A 17213-nucleotide genomic window follows, 5' to 3' on the forward strand; every position below is an offset into this window, starting at 1 on the left:
AGTAACGAAACTACAGCTGTGAACTGGAACAAAATGCAAAAACAAACATGGACAAGAGTCCAACTTATCTAGTAGTTGTCTAGGAGCAGGAACAAGCACAGAGAGGCTTCTGATAACATTGATGACCGGCAAGCAACTAACAGAGCAGCAAGGTTATATAGCGACTCCCACATCTTGATGGGAACAGGTGAACAGAGAAGATGAAGACACCAGTTCAATTCCACCAGTAGCCACCAGGGGAGCCCAGAATCCAAATTCACAACAGTACCCCCCCCTCAAGGAGGGGGCACCGAACCCTCACCAGAACCACCAGGGCGATCAGGATGGGCCCTATGAAAGGCACGAACCAGATCGGAGGCATGAACATCAGATGCATTCACCCAAGAATTATCCTCCTGGCCGTATCCCTTCCACTTGACCAGATACTGGAGTCTCCGTCTGGAAACACGAGAGTCCAAGATTTTCTCCACAACGTACTCCAACTCACCCTCAACCAACACCGGAGCAGGAGGCTCAACGGAAGGCACAACCGGTACCTCATACCTGCGCAATAATGACCGATGAAAAACGTTATGAATAGAAAAGGATGCAGGGAGGTCCAAACGGAAGGAAACAGGGTTAAGAATCTCCAATATCTTATACGGGCCGATAAACCGAGGCTTAAACTTAGGAGAAGAGACCCTCATAGGGACAAAACGAGAAGACAACCACACCAAATCCCCAACAGAAAGCCGAGGACCAACACGACGGTGGCGGTTGGCAAAAAGCTGAGTCTTCTCCTGGGACAACCTCAAATTGTCCACCACCTGCCCCCAGATCTGATGCAATCTCTCCACCACAGCATCCACTCCAGGACAATCCGAAGATTCCACCTGACCAGAGGAAAATCGAGGATGAAACCCCGAATTACAGAAAAACGGGGACACCAAAGTGGCAGAGCTGGCCCGATTATTGAGAGCGAACTCCGCCAATGGCAAAAAAGCAACCCAATCATCCTGGTCAGCAGACACAAAACACCTCAGATATGTCTCCAGGGTCTGATTAATCCGCTCGGTCTGGCCATTCGTCTGAGGATGGAAAGCGGACGAAAAAGATAAATCTATGCCCATCCTAGCACAGAATGCCCGCCAAAATCTAGACACGAATTGGGTCCCTCTGTCAGAAACGATATTCTCAGGAATACCATGCAAACGAACAACATTTTGAAAAAACAGAGGAACCAACTCGGAAGAAGAAGGTAACTTGGGCAGAGGAACCAAATGGACCATCTTAGAAAAACGGTCACACACCACCCAGATGACAGACATCTTCTGAGAAACAGGCAGATCTGAAATAAAATCCATCGAGATGTGCGTCCAAGGCCTCTTAGGAATAGGCAAGGGCAACAATAATCCACTAGCCCGAGAACAACAAGGCTTGGCCCGAGCACAAACGTCACAAGACTGCACAAAGCCTCGCACATCTCGTGACAGGGAAGGCCACCAGAAGGACCTTGCCACCAAATCCCTGGTACCAAAAATGCCAGGATGACCTGCCAACGCAGAAGAATGAACCTCAGAGATGACTCTACTGGTCCAATCATCAGGAACAAACAGTTTATCAGGTGGGCAACGATCAGGTCTCTCCGCCTGAAACTCCTGCAAGGCCCGCCGCAGGTCTGGAGAAACGGCTGACAATACCACTCCATCCTTAAGGATACCTGTGGGCTCAGAGTTACCAGGCGAGTCAGGCTCAAAACTCCTAGAAAGGGCATCCGCCTTAACATTCTTAGAACCCGGTAGGTATGACACCACAAAATTAAACCGAGAGAAAAATAATGACCAGCGCGCCTGTCTAGGATTCAGGCGCCTGGCGGTCTCAAGATAAATCAAATTTTTGTGGTCAGTCAATACCACCACCTGATGTCTGGCCCCCTCAAGCCAATGGCGCCACTCCTCAAAAGCCCACTTCATGGCCAAAAGCTCCCGATTCCCAACATCATAATTCCGCTCAGCGGGCGAAAATTTACGGGAAAAGAAGGCACAAGGCCTCATCACGGAGCAGTCAGAACTTTTCTGCGACAACACTGCCCCAGCTCCGATCTCAGAAGCGTCGACCTCAACCTGAAAAGGTAGAGCAACATCAGGCTGACGCAACACAGGGGCAGAGGAAAAACGGCGCTTAAGCTCCCGAAAGGCCTCCACAGCATCAGGGGACCAATCAGCAACATCAGCACCCTTCTTAGTCAAATCGGTCAATGGCTTAGCAATATCCGAAAAACCAGCAATAAATCGACGATAAAAGTTAGCAAAGCCCAAAAATTTCTGAAGACTCTTAAGAGAAGAGGGCTGCGTCCAATCACAAATAGCTTGAACCTTGACAGGATCCATTTCAATGGAAGAGGGGGAAAAAATATATCCCAAAAAGGAAATCCTCTGTACCCCAAAAATACACTTAGAACCCTTCACACACAAAGAATTAGACCGCAAAACCTGAAAAACCCTCCTGACTTGCTGGACATGAGAGTCCCAGTCATCCGAAAAAATCAGAATATCATCCAGATACACAATCATAAATTTATCCAAATAATCGCGAAAAATATCATGCATAAAGGACTGGAAAACTGACGGAGCATTAGAAAGACCAAAAGGCATCACTAAATACTCAAAGTGGCCCTCGGGCGTATTAAATGCGGTTTTCCACTCATCCCCCTGCCTGATTCGCACCAAATTATACGCCCCACGAAGGTCAATCTTAGAGAACCACTTGGCCCCCTTTATGCGAGCAAACAAATCAGTCAGCAACGGCAATGGGTATTGATATTTAACAGTGATTTTATTCAAAAGCCGATAATCAATACATGGTCTCAAAGAGCCGTCTTTTTTTGACACAAAGAAAAAACCGGCTCCTAAGGGAGATGACGATGGACGAATATGTCCCTTTTCCAAGGACTCCTTTATATATTCTCGCATAGCAGCATGTTCAGGCACAGACAGATTAAATAAACGACCCTTTGGGTATTTACTACCCGGGATTAAATCTATGGCACAATCGCACTCTCGGTGCGGAGGTAACGAACCAAGCTTGGATTCTTCAAAGACGTCACGATAGTCAGACAGGAACTCAGGAATTTCAGAGGGAATGGATGATGAAATGGAAACCACAGGTACATCCCCATGAGCCCCCTTACATCCCCAGCTCAACACAGACATAGCTCTCCAGTCGAGGACTGGGTTGTGAGATTGCAGCCAAGGCAATCCTAGCACCAAATCATCATGTAGATTATACAGCACCAGAAAGCGAATAATCTCCTGGTGATCCGGATTAATACGCATAGTTACTTGTGTCCAGTATTGTGGTTTATTATTAGCCAATGGGGTGGAGTCAATCCCCTTCAGAGGAATAGGAGTCTCCAAAGGCTCTAAATCATACCCACAGCGTTTGGCAAAGGACCAATCCATAAGACTCAAAGCGGCGCCAGAGTCGACATAGGCGTCCGTGGTAATAGATGACAAAGAGCAAATCAGGGTCACAGATAGAATAAATTTAGACGGTAAGGTGCAAATGGAAACAGATTTACCAAGCTTTTTAGTGCGCTTAGAGCATGCTGATATAACATGAGTAGAATCACCACAATAGAAACACAACCCATTTTTCCGTCTAAAATTCTGCCGCTCGCTTCGGGACAGAATTCTATCACACTGCATACTCTCTGGCGACTTCTCAGTGGACACCGCCAGATGGTGCACTGGTTTGCGCTCCCGCAAACGCCTATCGATCTGAATAGCCATTGTCATGGACTCATTCAGACCCGCAGGCACAGGGAACCCCACCATAACATCCTTAATGGCATCAGAGAGACCCTCTCTGAAAGTCGCCGCCAGGGCGCACTCATTCCACTGAGTAAGCACAGACCATTTACGGAATCTTTGGCAGTAAATTTCCGCTTCATCTTGCCCCTGAGATAGGGACATCAAAGTTTTTTCTGCCTGAAGCTCCAAATGAGGTTCGTCATAAAGCAACCCCAAGGCCAGAAAAAACGCATCCACATTGAGCAACGCAGGATCCCCTGGTGTCAATGAAAAAGCCCAGTCTTGAGGGTCGCCCCGGAGCAAGGAAATCACAATCCTGACCTGCTGTGCAGGGTCTCCGGCAGAGCGAGATTTCAAAGACAAAAATAATTTGCAATTATTTCGAAAATTCTGAAACCCGGATCTATTCCCCGAGAAAAATTCCGGCAAAGGAATTCTCGGCTCAGATACAGGTGCATGACAAACAAAATCTTGCAAATTTTGTACCTTCGTGGCGAGATTATTCAAACCTGCAATTACACTCTGAAGATCCATTACAAACAGATGGACACAGAGCCATTCAAGGGTTAAGAGGAGGTAAGAAGCAGCTAGACAGCAATTAAGGGCTAGGCAGCAAAACTCTGAGGGGGGAAAAAAAAAAAAAAAAAATTTCCCTTCAACACTTCTTTTTCTCCTGCTTCAGCCCAAACAATTAACACTTTGTTGGCCGGTCAAACTATCATGATCTCAATGGCAAGAGAACATAGCATAAGCATATATAGGAACTAGCTCTTGGAAGATGGGAACTGAGCTGACCATGAACTAAACCTAACGCACAACTAGCAGTGGCCGGGTAGCATGCCTACGTTGATTCTAGATGCCCAGCCCAGCCGGAGGACTAAATAAAGCTAGCAGAAGAAAATATTAGTCCTAGCTCACCTCTAGAGAAATACCCCGAAAGGAGACAGAGGCCCCCCACATGTATTGGCGGTGAGTTGAGATGAAATAACAAACGTAGTATGAAAATAGGTTTAGCAAATTTGAGGTCCACTTACTACATAGCAGAAGACAAAAAGGACACTTTCATGGTCAGCTGAAAATCCTATCAAAAATACCATCCAGAAATTACTTTAAAACTCTGGCATTAACTCATAACACCAGAGTGGCAATTCCCGTTCACAAGAGCTTTCCAGACACAGTAACGAAACTACAGCTGTGAACTGGAACAAAATGCAAAAACAAACATGGACAAGAGTCCAACTTATCTAGTAGTTGTCTAGGAGCAGGAACAAGCACAGAGAGGCTTCTGATAACATTGATGACCGGCAAGCAACTAACAGAGCAGCAAGGTTATATAGCGACTCCCACATCTTGATGGGAACAGGTGAACAGAGAAGATGAAGACACCAGTTCAATTCCACCAGTAGCCACCGGGGGAGCCCAGAATCCAAATTCACAACAGGGGGGGTTGAATCATTTTAATTGCAACTGTACCATTAGTTATGGTAAGACAAACGCGTTGAATTTTCTTTTCACCAGTTCAGGTTTTTTCTCATATAAACTGCACTACAAGATCATAAATAAGTTACAGAAAGTGACATGACCCAGAACATATCACTGTTTCCATACAGTATTGTCTTCGAAAGACATCTTGTTACATAACAGCATTAAGGAATGATGAATCCGACGCTCCAGTAAAATACACGTTACTTTCCATGTCTGTCTGTGGAAACAATAGGATATTCTGAATGAAGTGTAATTACCATGTCTCTGAAAATTACTGTTAACATAGAGAAAATCTAAAGTGCAAATTAACCATATCCAACTGATGGGAACAGCGCAGTGACTGCGGTAAGGAAGTCTTATCATTATTGTGACAGGCAGATATAAAAGCACACACATATTTAAGTCTATCATCTATTCTGCCACATAATCACATTATAATTGTCTGTCTTTGCCCTAAATGATGATACTAATATAAGATGCCGACTAATTCTTTTTTTTTTTTCGTTTTACCAGACGCCTACTTTCCGATTTAACTTGTTATAATTTGCCTGGAAAAGATAACAAATGGTATTAATGTATTCACTTTGTATTGTTTCCCAATCTTTGATTAAAATTACTCAGCTCAGTAGAAAAATCAACTTTAAAAGTAAATTTGCTATTAAATAAAACTGGAAAAGATTTCTCAAGTTTCATTGAGAAATACGGTATAACACATGTTTTACTATATAAGATATAAAAAATATGAACAAATCTTATTACTTAAGATAGAATGAACTAAAAATGATTAAAATTTTTCTGCTTCTTATATAGTGCCAAAATATTCTGCAGTGCTGTTCATATATATTGCCATACTGTAATTTACATCAGTTGCTTCAAATGGGCTCAAAATCCATATTTTGTACCTCACATACTGCGGCCAAGTTAACTATGAGTATTTTAGTTGGTAATGTCATCTCATTACATCAGGCCTTGATTACATCACAAATTGTGCTACAGACTATTTTATTGTTGCTGTCAAAAGTAACAGAAACCTAACAAAATGCAGTGCTAGGATTGACAGAACCTATTTGTATTAATGAATACCGGGATGTCGCTGTGTATTAGAGGAATGAACCAAATTGATAGTCAGGATTTATGTATTAAGCTTACTTGCTGCTCCCACTGTGGGCCCATCACATAGTGTATAGGGAAGCTGTGGGCCCATCATACTGTGTATAGGGGAGCTGTGAGCCCATTATACTGTCTATAGGGGAGCTGTGGGCCCATCATGCTGTGTATAGAGGAGCTGTGGGCCCATAATACTGTGTATAGGATAGCTGTGGGCCCATCATACTGTTTAGGGGAACTGTGAGTCCATTATACTGCCTATAGGTGAGCTGTGGGCCCATCATATTGTGTATAGGGGAGATGCAAGCCCATTATACTGTGTATAGGGGAGCTGTGAGCCCATTATACTGTCTATAGGGGAGCTGTGGGCCCATCATGCTGTGTATAGGGGAGCTGTGGGCCCATAATACTGTGTATAGGATAGCTGTGGGCCCATCATACTGTTTAGGGGAACTGTGAGTCCATTATACTGCCTATAGGTGAGCTGTGGGCCCATCATATTGTGTATAGGGGAGATGCAAGCCCATTATACTGTGTATAGGGGAGCTGTGGGCCCATAATACTGTGTATAGGACAGCTGTGGACCCATAATACTGTGTATAGAATAGCTGTGGGCCCATCATACTGTATAGGGGAGCTGTGAGTCCATTATACTGCCTATATGGGAGCTGTGAGCCCATCCTACTGTGAATAGGGGAGTTGAACACAGAGGACTCAGAGGACATTATTTAATGTTAAGTGGGCACTTAAGAAGTATTATTGTTATAGGGGCAAACAGCGTACTGTAACCATCAAAGGTGCACATGAGGCATTATTGCTTTCTGGGGCAAAAACTGTAGACACTGTTTTCTAGGACACTTGCACAGGGCATAAATATTATAGAGGGCACAAATGAGGCATTTTGCTTTGTAAGGGGCACAGTGGTGGGCATTATTATGTGAGGCAGTAAATAGAGCGCTGTTACTGTGCTAAACAGCAGATGCAGCAATAGGGCCACATACAGCAGCAGCAGCAGCAGCTCAGAATTAGATTGACAGCCAGATGAGGAGTTTGTGCAGGTTGCAGATAGATGGGGACAGTACTGGAAATGTGAAAATGTGAGAAATCAAATGTGTCTTTGTTGGAATCTCTGTAGACGAATCCTGGCTGGAAAAATGTCATGTCAGTCTGGGCCAGATGAAAAAGACAAGAAAAGTGAACAACTATCAGAAAGAACATCAGCTGTAAGACACCATCTATAACTGTACTGTGATCTCCTATGTGTTCTACCACTATCTGGTCAACATGTGACAGTATAGTCTTTGGTCTTTGTATAGTAAGTTTTTTTCAGTAACAGTTATCATCTGCTGAGATTCTCCCCTACCCACAGTTAAGGTGTGCCACCATATTTATAATCAGGGTTACCTGGTTTGGGGCCCACTCAGATGTTTTGCCGCCCCCTGAGCTGAACCCCTAGCTACATCTCTATGACAGTGTTACAGTGGGTACTGTTAGGCGATTGTTCTGGCAGTATACATCTTTTTCAGACATGCACAAAAATGTCAGATAATGTTCTCTTCTAGTCACTAGAGATGAGCGAACCTTTCAAGTTTTGTTTTGCCGAACGTCCCGAAGTTCGCCCTGAACATGTTCGACAAACAGTTCGTCGAACATATCCAAACCCCTTTGCATTCAATGAGAGGCAAAACTAAACGCATAAACAAAACTTTCAGGGGGACCAAAAAGCTGCCAAAACAGCTCAAATTAGGGACAGACACCATGAAAAGTGTCATCAATTGACCCAGAATACAAATAGTATAATTGGGCAGCATGGATGCATGGGATAGGGCCTGAGACAGGGCTTGGACCAGTATTTGTAGCCTAAACATCGATCAGTAATAGCTGGATGAGTGACAGGTGTAGGCCTGGTTAAAAAACACACAAAAGTTCTAATAAAGGTCCCTATGCTATGCCGTTTAGCGATCAGCTTAATCCTTTTTTTAATTGATAGATCGGGCGATTCTGAACACGGTGATACCAAATATGTGTAGGTTTAATTTTTTTTTAATTGTTGTTTTATTTTGAATGGGGCGAAAGGGGGGTGATTTAAACTTTTAAATTTTTAATTTATTTCATATTGTTTAAAACTTTTTTTTACTTTTGCCATGTTTCAATAGCCTCCATGGGAGGCTAGAAGCTGGCATAGCTTGATCGGCTCTGCTACATAGCAGAGATCATCACATCGCTCCTATGTAGCTGAATTACAGGCTTGCTTTGAGCACCGACCACAGGGTGGTGCTCACAGCAAGCCGGCATCAAGAACAATAGAGGTCTCAAGGAGACCTCAGGTTGCCATGCCGATGGATTGCTGACCCCCGAACATGTGACGGGGTTGGCGATGCGCGCATTTCTGGCCCGATGGCCGGAAGCGGTAGTTAAATGCCGCTGTCAGCGTTTGACAGCGGCATTTAACTAGTTATTAGTGGCAGGTGGATCGCGATTTCACCTGCCGCTATTGTGCGCACATGTTAGCTGTACAAAACAGCTGACATCTTGCGACTTTGATGTGGGCGCCGGAGCCCACATGAAAGGTGGAGACACGACATGCGCCGTACTAGTACAGCGCATGTCGTGAAGGGGTTAATTAGGTCTATTGATTTCCCTACCTTGCCATGGAGGTTGGCACCCTAGGGGGAATGAAGTGGCGCCCCGTTCACTGTCGGCTCTCCCTCAGTGACCCTGTTAAAACCTGCAAAGGAATAGCACCACTGTGAAAAATACTCAGCAAGCACACAACAACATACATGAGAGCACTACGGACACCAAGGACAAGGGGGTATTTTCTGGTGAACAGTACACACAATCTCTTGCCACACACCACTAAACTGCTATCAATTTCCCCAGAGTAGAAATAGTATAATGGGGCTCTGACACCCCTTCAACTTCAGGCAACCCAACAGATGGATACTCAACTTGCAGTCTCTCCATTTCAAAAATTGTTTTTAATATTAGCATCAGTAGCAAGAGCAGGCACATAAACCATGACAAAGCCACCTCCTCTGCTGAGCTACTCAACTGTGTGCCTCTGGCTTCATACCAAGTGGAATCTACACATCATCATCCTCTGTATTCTACCACTCCTCGCCTTGAGAGTCACCCTCTTCCTGCCATGACAAAACAGTACAGTCCGCGTGCACCTTAGATATCTGAGCCTCTGCAGACTCACCCATCTGTGGTTCCCCACAATCAGTTGGGCCATTGGAGAGTTGTGACATGGGGAAGCAAGGGTAATTGGGTGCCACCTCTGTGTAAGGATGTTACTGTGTGTGATGTTAAGATGAAGGAAGAGGAGGAGAGGCCACTTGATGCAGTGCTTACCATCCAACTGAAGCACAAGCTCTTTCTGGCCCTCATCTACAAGGCATACCACTGTGCTGCTGCCAAAGGAAGAGAATCGAGTAGCCCGTCCAGTAACAGATATTGTCAGTTGTCTTTGGATAGGACGAGATGGTGTTTGTTTAGTAGAGCTTTCAGTTATATTACCACCTAACCCAAGTACACCTAGAAAACCAAGCCTATTTCCCCTTTCAACATGACATGGTTTTTCTCACTCATGTTGGATGTACCCTTCCTTTCTTTCAACCAGCTGTTTCACAAACCTAGGCCCAGACCTGGCAGTCACCTGTCACTAAATTAACAGTCAGTATTTATTTGCTGAGATAGTGTGACTGGACCACACTATTAGTAGAAAGGACTCAGATTCTGAAATGTGGCCTGGTGTCTGGACCACACTGATAGCAGAAAGAATTTAGATTCTGAAATGTGGACTCTTGGCTGGACAACACTATTAGTGCAAACTATTTGAATTATGAAATGTGGACTCCTGGCTACACCACACTATTAGCACAAATGATTTAGATTCTGAAATGTGGACTCTTGGCTGGACAACACTATTAGTGCAAACTATTTGAATTATGAAATGTGGACTCCTGGCTACACCACACTATTAGCACAAATGATTTAGATTCTGAAATGTGGACTCTTGGCTTCACCACATTATTAGCAGAAAGTATTTACATTCTAAAATGTGGACACCTAGCTGCACTGCACTATTAGCACAAACAATTTAGATTCTGAAATGTGAACCCCTGGCTGGCCCACAATATTATCACAAACGATTTAAATTCTGAAATGTGGCTTGGTCTCAGTCTCTCTGCGCTGTTACACTGAAATAACGGCACCAAAACAACATGTCTGCCTTTTATATGGAGAGGGACATGAGACTTCGACAGCCAAGGACACAAGCCTTTGAGTTTGGATGTTGTGGATGGTTTCTGCATCCTGATTGGCTGCCGGAATCTCAACACATTAAGCTGATTAAAAAAAACAAAATACAGTCCGCCGCTAATCTGACCTCTCCCCACTCCCTCCCCTCATCAAACACATCCCCTCCACTCATCATACAGCACCACTATGCTAGCCAAAGTCCTAACAAAAGCATTAGTGGAAACTCGATCATTTACTGAACTTTGGCAGAAATATAACTGTTAGTGGAAATATAGGGGGCTTTCACTTTACTAGTAGTATACAGGCTCTGGAAAAGCGCTATGGCTCCTCATCCTCCAAATGAAATTCAAATAATTCTGCGCTCCCAAATCCAAATACCCCCCTCCCTTCTTAGCCCCATAGTGTGTCTAAACCACATTTAGCATCCTCATGTTTGGCATATCTGTAGAGTTGAGAGCCTGCTAAATTTACGGGTACATGTCTCCAGAAGCACGAGCTGGGCACTACAGTGTACTAAGCACTATAATGTATGGGCACTAGAATAGCAGATTTGCAATTTTCACTTAGCAGCATCCACTGCTGCTTGTTCTGGAAAACACCCATGGAGTCAAAATCATCACTACACTTGTAGATAAATTCCCAAAGGGATAAAACTTCAAAAATGTGGTCACTTGAGGGGGTATTATGCTCTTATATCTCTGAATATGGAGTCTGCAAACTATTCTAGGAAAATCTGCGCTCCAGGAGGCAAATAGCGCTTAAGTAGGCAAATAGTGCTCCGCCCCTCCCAAATCTCGACATGTGGCAGTACTGGATAGCCACATAACGAGTATTTCCACATTCAGCAGAAATTGTGGGATACATTTTGGTGCTATTTTTACCCATTAGCCCTTGTGAAAATTCAAAATCTGGGGCTAAAACTACATTTTTGTGTTAAAAATGTAATTTTTTCTTCATTGCCCAATGGTATAAAAGTCTGTGACACACTCGTGGTGTCAATATGATCACTGCACCCATAGATTAATTCATTGAGAGGTGTAATTTGTAAAATGGGGTTGTTATGGAGGGTCTGCTGTTCTGTCACCTCAGTGGCTCTCCCAGTGGGTCATGGCACCCACAAACCATAAGGCTATGTGCACACATTAAAAAAGAGGTGCAGAATTTTCTGCACAAAATCTGCATCTCCTGGCAGAATCCGCAGCTGCCGTTTTAGTGCGTTTTTTGTGCGGAATTGATGCGGATTTTGTGCGGATTTTCTGCAGTTTTTACCACTGCGGATTTCTATTAATGGAGGGGTGCAGAAACGCTGCAGAAACGCACAAAAGAAGTGACATGCACTTCTTTGAAATCTGCAGCGTTTCCGCGCGGATTTTTCTGCACCATGTGCATAGTTTGTTTTTTTTACATTGATTTACATTGTACTGTAAATCACAGTGCAGATCTGCAGCGTTTCTGCAGCAGGAAAAAACTCTGCAGATCTGCACTAAATCTGCATCGTGTGCACACAGCCTAACAGTAAAATCTTCATTAAATTATGGCGCTCCTTGCCTTCTGAGTTTTGCACTGTGCCTCAGAAGTAGTTCCCAATTACATATAGGGTATTGGTGTACTCAGAAGAAATTACACAACAAACTGAGAGGCTCATTTTTTCCTATTAACCTTCTAAAAATTAAAATTTGGGGGCTAAAACAACATTTTAATGGCAAAAATTTGTTCTTTCTTCATCGCCCAATGGTATAAATTTCTGTTAGGCACATGTAGTGGCAACATGCTCACTGCACCACTAGATGAATTCACTGAGAGGTGTAGTTTTTTTAAATGACTTCATTTATTGGGAATTTTTGCTGTTCTGGCACCTCAGGGGCTTTGCCAATGTGACATGGCACCCACGAACCATTCCACCAAAAACTGAACTCCGATATGGCTCATATTCTATTCTGAGCTTTCCACTGTGCCTCAAAAGTAGTTTTCAACAACATATGGGGTATCGGTGTACTCAGGAGAAATTGCACAACAAATTGTATTGCTTAATGTCTCATGTTATCCCTGTGAAAATAAAAAATTGGGATAAAAGAACATTGTGAAAAAATTGTGTTTTTTTTATATGCTCGGCTCAACGTTATAAACTTCTGTGAAGCACCTGTGGGTTCAAGGTGCTCATCACACATCTAGATACATTCTTTGATGGATGCAGTTTCCAAAATGGGTCACTTGTGGATGATTTCTAATGTTTCGGCACATCAAGGGCTATCCAAACGTGACATGGCGTCTGCAAGTGATTCCAGTCAATATTCCATTCAAAAAGTAAATTGGTGCTCCTTCCCTTTCAAGCCCTGCCATGTACCCAAATAGTAGTTTTTCCCAACATATTGGGTATGTGCGTACTCAGGATAAATTGCACAACAATTTTTGGAGTCCCTTTTCTCATATTACCCTTGTGAAAAAAAATTAGGGCTAAAAAATGTTTTTTGTGTATAAAATTGATACTTAATTTTTACGACTCAGTGTTTTAAATTTGTGTGAGGCACCTGAGGGTTCAAGCTGCTCACCACACATCTAGTTAAGTTCCTTGAGGGGTCTAGCTTCAAAAACTGAGTTACTTGTGGGGGGTTTCCCATTTTTAGGCACATCAGGGGCTCTCTAAATGCGACATGGTGTCCGCTCTTGATTCCAGCCAATTTTGCATTCAAAAAGAAAAGTGGTGCTCTTTCCCTTCCAAGCCCTGCTTTGCACCCAAACAATAGTTTTACCCACATATGGGGTATCAGCATACTCAGGAGAAATTTCACAACAAATTTTGGGGTCCATTGTCTCCTGTTACTTGGGTCTAAAATAAAATTTTTGTGAAAAAAGTTAAATGTTCATTTTTTCCTTCCACATTCCATTATTTTCTGTGAAGAGTTAATAAACTTCTTGAATGTGGTGTCAGTTAGTGCTGGACTGGTGTAACGCAGTGCAGGGCGGTAGCTGCAGGTGAGGCACTTGTCTTCCCCTTGAGGGGTGCAGTTTTTTAAATGGTGTCAATTTTGGTTATTTTGTGTCATATAACCTCAAAGTCACTTCAAATGAAATGTGAGAAATCGCGGGTCAACTTTTAACCCTTCTAACTTCAAAACAGAAGTATGTTTCAAAAATTGTGCTGATGTAAAGTAGACATGTGAGAAATGTTATTTATGAACTATTTTGTGTGACATAACTCTCTGGTTTAAGGACATGAAAAATAACAATTGTGAAAGATGCTATATTTTTTAAATTTTCCCCCAATTTCTGATTTTTATTTATTATTTTTTACAAATAATCCGTTGAAACGTTCCAGAGTTATTCTACTATATAATTGTCTAAGGGTCACTTCCGTCTTTCTGTCTGTCCTTCTGTCTGTCTGTCTGTCTGTCACAGATATTCATTGGTCGCGGCCTCTGTCTGTCATTGAAATCCAAGTCGCTGATTGGGCGCGGCAAAACAGCCACGACCAATCAGCAACGGGCACAGTCCGGCAGCAAATGGCAGCTCCTTTCTCCCTGCAGTCAGTGCCCGCTCCATAATCCCCTCCAGTCAGCGCTCACACAGTGTTAATGGCAGCGGTAACGGCCCGCGTTATGCCGCGGGTAACCCACTCCGTTACTGCTGCTATTAACCCTGTGGGACCAACTTTTGACTATTGATGCTGCCTATGCGGCATCAATAGTTAAAAGATCTTATGTTAAAAATAAAAAAAAATCGTTATATACTCACCGTCCGTCGGCCCCTCGGATCCAGAACCAGCCTTTTCTGCGCCCTGCAATGCTCCTGTGACCGCTCCATGCATTGCGGTCTCGCGAGATGATGATGTAGCAGTCTCGCGAGACCACTACGTCATCATCTCGCGAGACCGCAATGCACTCTTGGGACCGGAGCACACGAGGAGCATCGGTAAACGCCTCGCTTAGATCCGGGGCCAACAGAAGGTGAGTATATAACTATTTTTTATTTTAATTCTTTTTTTTAACAGGGATATGATGCCCACATTGCTATATACTGCGTGGGCTGTGCAATATACTACATGGGCTGTGCAATGTACTATGTGGGCTGTGCAATATACTACGTGGGCTGTGCAATATACTACATGGGCTGTGCAATATAATACATGGGCTGTGCAATGTACTACGTGGGCTGTGCAATTTACTATGTGGGCTGTGCAATGTACTACATGGGCTGTGCAATATAATACATGGGCTGTGCAATATAATACGTGGGCTGTGCAATATAATACGTGGGCTGTGCAATATACTACATGGGCTGTGCAATATACTACGTGGGCTGTGCAATATAATATGTGGGCTGTGCAATATACTATGTGGGCTGTGCAATATAATATGTGGGCTGTGCAATGTACTACATGGGCTGTGCAATATAATACGTGGGCTGTGCAATATAATACGTGGGCTGTGCAATGTACTACGTGGGCTGTGAAATGTACTACATGGGCTGTGCAATATAATACGTGGGCTGTGCAATATACTACATGGGCTGTGCAATGTACTACGTGGGCTGTGCAATATACTACGTGGACTGTGCAATGTACTACGTGGGCTGTGCAATGTACTGCGTGGGCTGTGCAATATACTATGTGGGCTGTGCAATGTACTACATGGGCTGTGCAATGTACTGCATGGGCTGTGCTATATACTACATGGGCTGTGCAATATACTATGTGGGCTGTGCAATATAATACGTGGGCTGTGCAATATAATGCATGGGCAGTGCAATAAACTATGTGGGCTGTGCAATGTACTATGTGGGCTGTGCAATGTACTGCGTGGGCTGTGCAATGTACTGCGTGGGCTGTGCAATGACCTACGTGGGCTGTGCAATGTACTGCGTGGGCTGTGCTATATACTATGTGGGCTGTGCAATATACTACGTGGGCTGTGCAATATACTGCATGGGCTGTGCTATATACTACGTGGGCTGTGCAATATACTACGTGGGCTGTGCAATATACTACGTGGGCTGTGCTATATAGTACATGGGCTGTGTTATACCCTACGTGGCCTGTGTTATACACTATGTGGCCTGTGTTATACACTATGTGGGCTGTGTTATATACTGCGTGCATGAGCTGTTATATACTACGTGAGCTGTGTTATATGCTATGTGGGCTGTTATAAACTACGTGGCTGTGTTATATGCTATGTGGGCTGTTATACACTCCGTGGGCTGTGTTATATACTACGTGGCTGTGCTATATACTCCGTGGGCTGTGCTATATACTGCGTGGGCTGTGCTATATACTACGTGGCTGTGCTATATACTATGTAGCTGTGCTATATACTACGTGGCTGTGCAATATACTACGTGGCTGTGCAATATACTACTTGGCTGTGCTATTTACTATGTGGGCTGTTATATACTACATGGCCGGTCACGGACCGCTCCTGGCACATTAACCCCCGGCACACTGCGATCAAAGATGATCGCAGTGTTCCGGCCGTATAGGGAAGCATCGCACAGGGAGGGGGGATCCCTGCGTTCTTCCCTGAGACCCTCGGAGCAACGCGATGTGATTGCGTTGCTCCAAGGATCTCTTAACTTCTCCTCCCTGCAGGCCCCGGATCCAATATGGCCGCAGGGCTGCTTCCGGGTCCTGCAGGGAGGTGGCTTTCAAGCGCCTGCCCAGAGCAAGCGCTTGCAAGCGTCCCTGAGGTGCCTATCAGATTGCTGATCTGACACAGTGCTCTGCAAAGTGTCAGATCAGCAATCTGACCCTATAACATGATGCCTCCCCTGGGGCAATGTTATAAAGTTAAAAAAAAAATTCCTAAATAAAGAAAAAAAAATATTGTTCCCATAAATACATTTCTTTATCTAAAAAAAAAAGAAAAAACAATAAAAGTACACATATTTAGTATCGCCGCATCCGTAACGACCCGACCTATATAACTGTCCCACTAGTTAACCCCTTCAGTAATCACCGTAAAAAAAAAAGGAGGCAAAAAAACAACACTTTATTATCATACCGCTGAACAAAAAGTGGAATAACACGTGATCAAAAAGATGGATATAAATAACCATGGTACCACTGAAAACGTCATCTTGTCCCGCAAAAAACGACCCACCATACACCATGATCAGCAAAAAAATAAAAAAGTTATAGTCCTCAGAATAAAGCGATGCATAAAGAATTATTTTTTCTATAAAATAGTTTTTATCGTATAAAAGTGCCAAAACATAAAAAATGATATAAATAAGGTATCGCTGTAATCGTACTGACCTGAAGAATAAAACTGCTTTATCAATTTTACCAAACGTGGAACGGTATAAACGCACCACCAAAAAAAAATTCATGAATAGCTGTTATTTGGTCATTCTACCTCACAAAAATCGGAATAAAAAGCGATCAAAAAATGTCACATGCCCGAAAATGGTACCAATAAAAACGTCAATTCATCCCGCAAAAAACAAGACCTCACATGACTCTGTGAACCAAAATATTGAAAAATTATAGCGCTCAAAATGTGGAGACACAAAAACTATTTTTTGCAATAAAAAGCGTCTTTTAGTGTGTGACGGCTGCCAATCACAAAA

The sequence above is a fragment of the Ranitomeya variabilis genome, chromosome 6 (assembly GCF_051348905.1).
Source record: "Ranitomeya variabilis isolate aRanVar5 chromosome 6, aRanVar5.hap1, whole genome shotgun sequence".
Classification (NCBI taxonomy): domain Eukaryota; kingdom Metazoa; phylum Chordata; class Amphibia; order Anura; family Dendrobatidae; genus Ranitomeya; species Ranitomeya variabilis.